The sequence below is a fragment of the Myotis lucifugus genome, unplaced genomic scaffold (assembly GCF_000147115.1).
Source record: "Myotis lucifugus unplaced genomic scaffold, Myoluc2.0 scaffold_671, whole genome shotgun sequence".
Lineage (NCBI taxonomy): Eukaryota > Metazoa > Chordata > Mammalia > Chiroptera > Vespertilionidae > Myotis > Myotis lucifugus.
Genome location: NW_005871719.1, coordinates 220,540 through 229,373, shown reverse-complemented (window position 1 = coordinate 229,373; position 8,834 = coordinate 220,540). Strand labels below are relative to the sequence as shown.

Sequence of the window (8,834 nt, the reverse complement as noted above, 5' to 3'; positions counted from 1 at the left end):
CTCTCCCTTCCTCTCTGAATCAATAAAAATATTTTTTAAAAAAAAGTTGGGGGGCCCTAACCGGTTTGGCTCAGTGGATAGAGCGTCGGCCTGGGGACTCAGGGGTCCCGGTTGGTTCCAGTCAAGGGCATGTACCTTGGTTGCGGGCACATTCCCAGTGGGGGGTGTGCGGGAGGCAGCTGATCGATGTTTCTCTCTCACCGATGTTTCTAACTCTGTCCCTCTCCCTTCCCCTTTGTAAAAAATCAATAAAATATATTTTTTTAAAAGTTGGGGTGGGCGCCCCTGAGGGAGAGCGGTTGCCTAGCAACTGGGCTGTGGCCCCGCGGGTACCCGGGCGCGGGAGGAGCCGCCAGGCCGCAGCCCACCCACCCCGGCTCCGGAGAGGTGCAGCCCCCAGCCCTCCAGCCCTCCCGGGGGCGCCAGGAAGCCGCGGGGAGCCTGGCTCCGGGAAAACGTGGTCTCAGCTGTCGGGTCCTCGAGCAGGCCTCGACCCTGCTCCCGGACCAGAGAGGCGCCTCGCCCTCACCCTCACCCGGTCTTTGTGCGGGGCGCCGGCGGCCATTGTGTCCGTGCGGGAAATGGAGAAAGGTGACATCATCTAGCTGAATCAGCTGCTGCTTCTAGACACATTAACGGGAACCGAAAGTCATTGTCCCTTCCTTCCCACTCTGCACATCTCTTTGGAACAAGGCTGGGGTGCGGGTATTTCACCTCTCCACAGGGTCTTGCTCTTAAAGAGCTAGAAGGTGCATTTTCCTGGAGAAAGCTGTCCTCAAGACTTCTTGAGCTTAGGGGACAGAGTACTCTTGAGGAATAGGTGGGTTTACAGGAGGGCCCCCATCCCTCTCCTCCACCTCAGCGAGATCTCCTGATCCTTCTGATCTCATTTGCCTTAAGTTCAAGGCTCAGGCCCAACACTGTAGAATGGGCAAACAAAATGTTATTTGTGGACTTTAATGTTAAGGCATTTAAAGTCTGGTCAAGAGGACAAAAGGACAGATTTCAGCAGAGCCAACGTAACTATAATGAGCTTCCCAGGAAAAGGCCAGGCACCTTCTGCATACCATGTACAACCCCAAGCTTGTTGTTGTTGTTGACAACTCCAAGGAGTAGACTCCCCAAAACATGGTCAAGATTCAATCTTCGGTCAACTCTGGCAAATGGAACCTGGAGTTTTATTTTTCAAAAAAAATATTTTTATTGATTTCAGAGAGGAAGGGAGAGGGAGAGAGAAATAGAAACATCAATGATGAGAGAGAGAGTGATTGATCAGCTGCCTCCTGCACGCCCCCTACTGGGGATTGAGCCCCCAACTAGGGCATGTGCCCTGACTGGGAATGGAATCTGTAATCTCCCGGTTCACAGGTTGGCGCTCAACCACTGAGCCACACCGGCTGGATTGAGTTTGATTTGATTTTATTTAGAAACCTGGACCTGACAGAGAACAACTTCATACCTACTGCGTTATAATTGCGATAGAAGGTGAATTAGAGCGTTTGATGCCCACATCTGCCTGATGTCTGTCCCAAGCAGAGCATTCAAAGCTCTTCCCACCCTGGCTCCAGCCGGTCTTTCTAGCTTCACCTCCATTTCCATCCTTGCCCTCCTTCTTTAACCCAGCCAAGGGTCTGTGCTGCAGCAACGCAGAATCACACACCTTCCCAAGAAGATGCCTTTGCTCACACTCTTCCCTCTGCCTGCAAGGCCTTTCTTCCTTCTACCAGGTGCCATCCCACAAAGCCCCGCTCATAAAACCTGTGACACATCCAGCAAGATTCCACCTGTTCTTGGAGCACACGGTTAACACCTGTGTCAAGGGCTATAATATTTAGTTACTGGTCTCATCAGGCAACCTGAGATTTCTTGAGGGCCAGGCCCTTGCCTGACTCATCTCTGTGACCCTGCAACGTAGCCCAGTGTCTGGGCCATCAATTCATTCCACCTAAATCAAAACTAATTTAGCTCGTGCCTGATCGAGGATAACCGTGCTCTTGCTGCTTTCTCACTAGCCTGGTCTCACTACACGCAAAAACATTTCTGGTTTGAGGGTAAATCACAGGAAAACCTGGGTGTCCAACAGTTAATGCCCAAGTCAAGGCACACCCAGGCCTCACACATCCGGGCGTCTGGAATTCAGTGACTTCTCTGGAGTCTGTTTACAACATACCTGTTATCCTGAGGGTCACATTTGGATTAACCACCTCAAAGTTTTCTCCACACCAGGTTCATGGGGCTGAAGTTCCTAGGCTTTTAAAAACTCAGAAAAATCAAGCCTTGACACTTCAGGCAGATTTAGAAAGCATTTCCTAGTTGGAGTCTCTTTATTATGATAATTTCCACATCTACAGCACCATTCTTCCCTTTACCAGAAAAAAAGAGGGGGGAAAAAAAGCCTTGGAGACTTTTGTTTCTATTTCTCAAAGGAAAATGTGAAGTTTTGCTAAGCAACTGTGTTGACTCAAAGGGCAGAGAAAAGGAGGTGGGGGCATTTAATGCCATTTTTAAAAAACACCATTACTTTCTTTATTCTAGCTGCTTTAACTTCGCTAAGACTCTGGACCACAGTAGCTTTCTCTGGAAAATAAGAGTAAAAATACTCAGCTGACCTGAAGGATGTCTCAGGGTCCCTTCCAGGTTCAGGATTCTACAGCTCCACTTTCACACCCTTGAAATGGCAAGGAAGACTTTATTCAAGATTATTGCAAAGCCTAGCACTGGCTGGTGTGGCTTAGTTGGTTGGAGCATCGTTCCATACACGAGAAAGTAGCAAGGAGGCAGGTTTGATTCCTGGTCTGGGCACATGCCAGTGGTTGATTAATGTCTCTCTCTCTCTTTTCCTCTCCCTTCTCTCTTTAAAATCAATAAAAACATGTTTAAAAAAACAACAACATTTAAAACATCCCATACTCCCATTTTTGTTTGGGAAGTAGGAAACTGGGATAATGATAGTAACAAATTATTTCTAGATTGTGGGATTACAAGCAATTTTTATTTCTTCGAGTTTTTCTATACTTCCCAAAAATTGTATAGTACAAAAAGGCCCCAATAACTTTTGGTTTAAAAGACGTTAAGGCAGCTGGCTCTCCTGCCCTGGGACCATCAGAGCCAATAAGCTTTCCAGACAGAATGACGGACTCCTCCACTCACTTCCCCATTAAACTCGGGGTCAGAGGGCAGCTCTCACAGCTGGGAAAATTCACTTCCTGAAGGAAAGCGGGAGCGCCAGCCTGTCAAGGTGTGCTGCTAAGTGCCCTGGAGCCAGGCAAGTCAGCAAAATTCTTATTATTTGAAACATGGAAAATCGGGTTAACTCTTCCCTGGGAGACCCCCCACCCACGGCCAAAAGAGAATCAAGTGCGGAGGCCTGAGGCAAGATGCCAGGACCAGTGCCAGGATTTTAAAGGAGAAACCACTGCTCTTCAGTTTTATTACAGCCAAGGGTGTAAAGCTGGGCCTCCTGTCCCACTATTTACATGCAAATCCGAATTTAAAAAGTGAGTTGGCCCAGCTCCAGGAGCTGAGATCTCACAGGAACTCTGTTTCCAGCCAGGCCCTGCCTTCTAGCTACAATCTCTCCGTTGCTTTCTCCAGAGGGAAGACTTTCTCAGGCACCTCCCTCACACACTGAAATTCTCATGGATCGGGAAACTGTCCCTTTCCCTCTTCTCACAATCTACCTGTAACCAGTTGTTGTAGCTTCTTAACAGCAGGAATGCAGGTTTACCTCTTAGTCGTCCATATGTGCGCTCTAGGATGCCTCCCACAGCGCGGCTCAAAAGCAAAAGAATGGCTCCCAGAGGAGGGCTAGCCCTTCGAGTTGGTACCAACAACCCTGGTTTAGTACTAACCCTACGTAGTTCATTCCGTTTTTCTATGCTTCTACAGAGGATCCAAATAAAATATGAGACTTTGTAGAGGTAACTAAAATACAACAATAATAAATACTTATTGAGCCTCAGGTACTGCTTTTGAAGCATAGTAACCTCCTTCTTGTATAAAACTGCCGTTTGGAACTCTCTGCTGTTGTTAGATAGTCCCTAGTCCTGTAAACTCTGTCATTATAAACTCTGTCACTTTAAGACAGTCTGTTATTCTATAAAATGACTTTGTTTTTAGTTCAAATAATAGAAAAAGATAAACTTAACTGTCTGACTTTGCAAGCTAGCCATCCAATGTAATAGACTAAAATAGACTAATACTGATAATAATTCCAAGTGCTAACTCATTATGTATTCAAGGTTACAACCGTCTGTAACCAATAACCCACACAGAGTTCTTTGTGAAACCTGCAAACAAAGAGGCTCAAAAAGTATAAATACGGGAAACTTCCTGTATGTGGGGTTCAGAATTTGACAGAGGTAATCTGCTCTGAACCTGCGCAATAAAGATGACTCCTAACTAATTGGCTCATTAGGCGTCTTGTCCAGCTCGCTGATTTGCGATACAACACTTTGAGTAACAAAGAAAAAGATTCAAAGATAAAGGAAGCATTTCCATTAGTCAAACAGCTTACAAGCTAGTGTTTTCCAACACCTCAGAGCCTTCATAACAAATTCATGACAAGAAAACAAAGCAGGCGGGGAGAGCATACGTTCAGTTCACAGAGACGGAGAGGCATGTCCATCCCTGCAGTGGGAAGTGTGGGCCTGCGAGCGGCTTCAGGGGCGTCTTGAGGCGTCAGCAACAGGGCAGAAGACATCCAGACCAGAATCAAGAACTACCAGGCCACCCCTTTGACAGCCGCTCCCCCAACCGAACCAGACCAGGAACTGTTGGCAGAACTACCTGGACTTCCATCGCTGTGAGAAGGCAGTGACTGCTAAAGGGGGTGATGTCTCCATGTGCCAATGGTACCAGCGTGTGTACAAGTCCCTGTGCCCCATATCCTGGGTTTGGCCTAGGATGACTGGCAGGCAGAAGGCACGTTTCTTGGGGAGATTGGAAATGGCTGCACCCCACCTGTCCTCTGTCCTCCATCCTTCTCCCAGGGAGGTGAAGGGGGACCTGGGTACTTCCCAGGCTAGGATCCTGAATCGTGGCTTAACTAATAATAAAAATACTTGTTGGAAAGTATATAAAGAAATGTGGACCTTATTTGGATCCCAATTTGAACAAACCAAATGTAAAACAATTTATTAAAAACGTGAACATTGCCCAGCTGGTGTGGCTCAGTGGAAGTCACCGTCAGGGCACATGCCCGGGTTGATCCCTAGTGTGGGGCATGCAGAAGGCAGCCAGCCAACTGATGATTCTCTCTCATCATTGATGTTTCTATCTCTCTCCCTCTCCCTTCCTTTTTGAAATCAATTTTTAAAAATATAAAAAAACAAACAAACATGAACATTGACTGAATATTTAATTCAGTCAATGAATCAAATATTTATTGACTGAATCAAAATTGAAAAAACAAAGGAATACATGAAATATGATTTATGAAGAAATGAATATGCTTTTTTTTCCTTATTTTTCACTTTTACTTTTTTCTTTATTGTTTAAGATATTACATATGTGTCCTTATCCCCCCAGTGAATATGCTTTTAAATACCTCCACCTTCCCTCCCACCCTCCATTAAAGGTGGAGGTATGGTGGGGAGGGGTAAAAAAAAATCAGTGTGTGCCCTGGCCAGGGGGCAGGGGGCTCAGTTGGTTGGAGCACTGTCTCATACACCAAAAGATTGTAGGTTTGATTCCTGGTCAGGACACATACCTGGGTTGCCAATTCGATCCTGCGTCAGGGCCAGTGTGGGAGGCAACCAATCGATGTATCTCTCTCACATCCATGTGTGCCTCTCTTTTCTCTCTCTCTCTCCTCCCCTCCCCTTCCACTCTCTCTAAAAATCAATGGAAAAAATATCCTTACTCCTCAAGTGAGGATGAAAACAAAACAAAATAGGCTCTGGCCTGTTTGGCTCAGTAGATACAGCATTGGCCTACGGACTGAAGGGTCCCAGGTTCGATTCCAGTCAAGGGCACTTACGTACCTCGGTTGCAGGCTCCTCCCTGGATGGGGCCCTGGTCAGGACACGTGCAGGAGGCAACCAATCAATGTGTGTCTCTCACATTGATATTTCTCTCTGTCTTTCCCTCTCCCACTCTCTCTAAAAATCAATGGAAAAATATTCTTGGATGAGGATTAAAAAAATAATAAAACAAAATGAAACAAACTATATGTGTGTGTGTGTGTGTGTGTGTGTGTGTGTGTGTGTAGTGTATTAGATAAGTTGGTGATTTTGTTTTCTACTCTTTAGCAAAAATGATTACGAACCTTGAGTCATCACCTCTTACTTGTTGTGCCCAGATTTCAAGATTCCCAAGAAACCACATCAGGGAGCCAATTCGATGCAAAAGCATAAGAATCTGTATTTCAAGCTAGCTTGGGCTCCCGATCCACCAGGCTCACCGACACCAAGGCAAACCAAGTGGCTGAGCGAGCGAACCCCGCCTGGAGACCGGTTATATAGGGGGGGTTGGAGTAAGGGGAGGAGAAAGGACTGTGCTCTGCTGCCTGGGTGTGGCTAGCAGAGTAGGCCGTAGCCCCTACCCTGGGGCAACCTAGCCCTCGCCCTTTCATTACTTATAAGGTATATCTGGTTAGCAGAGTGCTTATAAAATGTACTTGCCAATAAGTCACAAAAACATTAACATTTTATTTTATTTTATTTTTTTAAAATATATTTTATTGATTTTTTACAGAAAGGAAGGGAGAGAGATAGAGAGTTAGAAACATCGATGAGAGAGAAACATCGATCAGCTGCCTCCTGCACACCTCCCACTGGGGATGTGCCCGCAACCCAGGTACATGCCCTTGACCGGAATCGAACCCGGGACCCTTCAGTCCTCAGGCCGACGCTCTATCCACTGAGCCAAACCGGTTTTGGCAAACATTAACATTTTAAATGTTTTTGGCTTTTTAAAAGTATATTTTTATTGATTTCAGAGAGGAAGGGAGAAGGAGAGAGAGATAGAAACATCAATGATGAGAGAGAATCATTGATGGACTGCCTCCTGCACGGCCCCCTACCGGAGATTGGGTCTGCGCATTCGGGTATGTAGTCTCTGTGGCTGCTTTTATCAGCAGAACCGAGTGGTTGCAGCAGAGACTGTGTGGTCTGCAAAGCCTAAAGTATCTCCTCTCTGATCCTTTTCGGAAAAAGTTTCCTATCAGTGTCCAGACTGCCTTACAGAGAAGGGCCAGACGTGTGAAAAGTATTCGTAGTGCGCAGATGGTAGGCCTCCTGGGCCTCCGGGCCCAGCCCGGTTGCTTTAGACGGCATGTTGGATGCTGCTGCAGAGAGGACTGGGAGCTGCCGGTGTGTCCTCCAGCCAACACGCTGAGCGGAGTGGGGTAATTTAAGTTTCTGTTCTCATCGCCCATTCATCACAGAGCCCCTCAGCCGAGCCTGTCAACAGGGAGACCAATTAGTGCCAATTTCCATGTGAAAAGCGCTTCCTTCAGGCAAGACTGAGATCACCACCTCATTTCACACAAACAATTCAGGGTCATAAGGTTAACCTGGGTTAGATTCAAACCAGAGCTTAAAAAGCGAGGCACCCTTCCAACCAATCCCTAGAGCTCTCCAGGCTCCTTAGGAAAACAGTGTCAAAGAACTCACTTCATTTACCAGAAGGGGACCTAACACTTCGAGGGTAAAGAGCCAACAGGCCCTACAAATTAAACATCCCTCTCCCAGACTGCCCTCAGGTTCCCACAGATGCTCATGGCACAGCGTTATTAGAGCCATGTGTACTAACCCGTTTCCTTGGAATTCAGTGGAAGAGAACCAGACAGCAGGCCCTCCACTTCAGAATTCTGAATTTCTTAGGAAACCAGAGGTCTCTCCTAGGGCCAGTGAGTTCTCAAAGCACATTTCTTAAAAAGTGAAAATATTTTTTTTGCATGAGGGGAAAGGTGCATTTATAGGTCACCTTATTTTATACCAGAGTGCCTAATAATTTACTGTAAATAAAAATTTTTAGTGCATATTGGAATATTTAGGATGAGCAGAGCTTATTACTCAAACTCTTTGGTGGATCATTTCACAGTAAATAAAACTTTTTTATTGAGAGTGCTCAGTTTGTTATTCAAAAGAATCTCATTTTTTAAATTGAAGTTCCAGTCACATACTATAAATTGCGTGTTCTAAATAAACCAAAATTATTCATTGCAAAGTAAACAATTCAATGGCATTCAGTACATTTATTCATAATGTCCTGATTTTTTGTCAATGTATCTTTTCGAATTTGCCTAAAATTTTGTTTATATATTTGAATACATATATATTTCTTTTTATAAAAAATATATTTTATTGATTTTTTACAGAGAGGGAGGGAGAGGGATAGAGAGTTAGAGACATCAATAAGAGAGAAGCATCGATCAGCTGCCTCCTGCACATCTCCCACTGGGAATGTGCCCACAGCAGGCTGACACTCTATTCACTGAGCCAAACCGGTGAGGGCCATATATATTTCTTAATTCTCACCCGGGGGTATTTTTCCATTGATTTTTAGAGAGAATGGAAGAGAGGGGGAAAGACAGAGAACAATATTGATGTGAGAGAAACACATCGATAGGTTGCCTCCTGCACTTGCCCCAACCAGGGTTTGGGCCAGGAAGGAGCCTGCAACCAAGGTACATGCCCTTGACTGGAATCCAATCCGGGATCCAAAAATAAATAAAGATATTTCTTTTAAAAATGCCTTGCCCTAAGCGGTTTGGCTCAGTGGATAGAGCAACAGCCTGCGGACTGAAGGGTCCCAGGTTCGATTCTGGTTAAGGGCATGTACCTTGGTTGTGGGCACATCCCCAGTAAGAGTGTGCAGGAGGCAGCTGG

The 8,834-nt window shown here is 45.8% G+C and overlaps 1 pseudogene; it reads left to right on the top strand.

The window, feature by feature from the left end:
• LOC102420940 overlaps positions 1 to 5,027 on the top strand; it is a 37,527-nt pseudogene extending 32,500 nt beyond the window's left edge.
• The last annotated feature ends 3,807 nt before the right edge of the window (positions 5,028 to 8,834 follow it).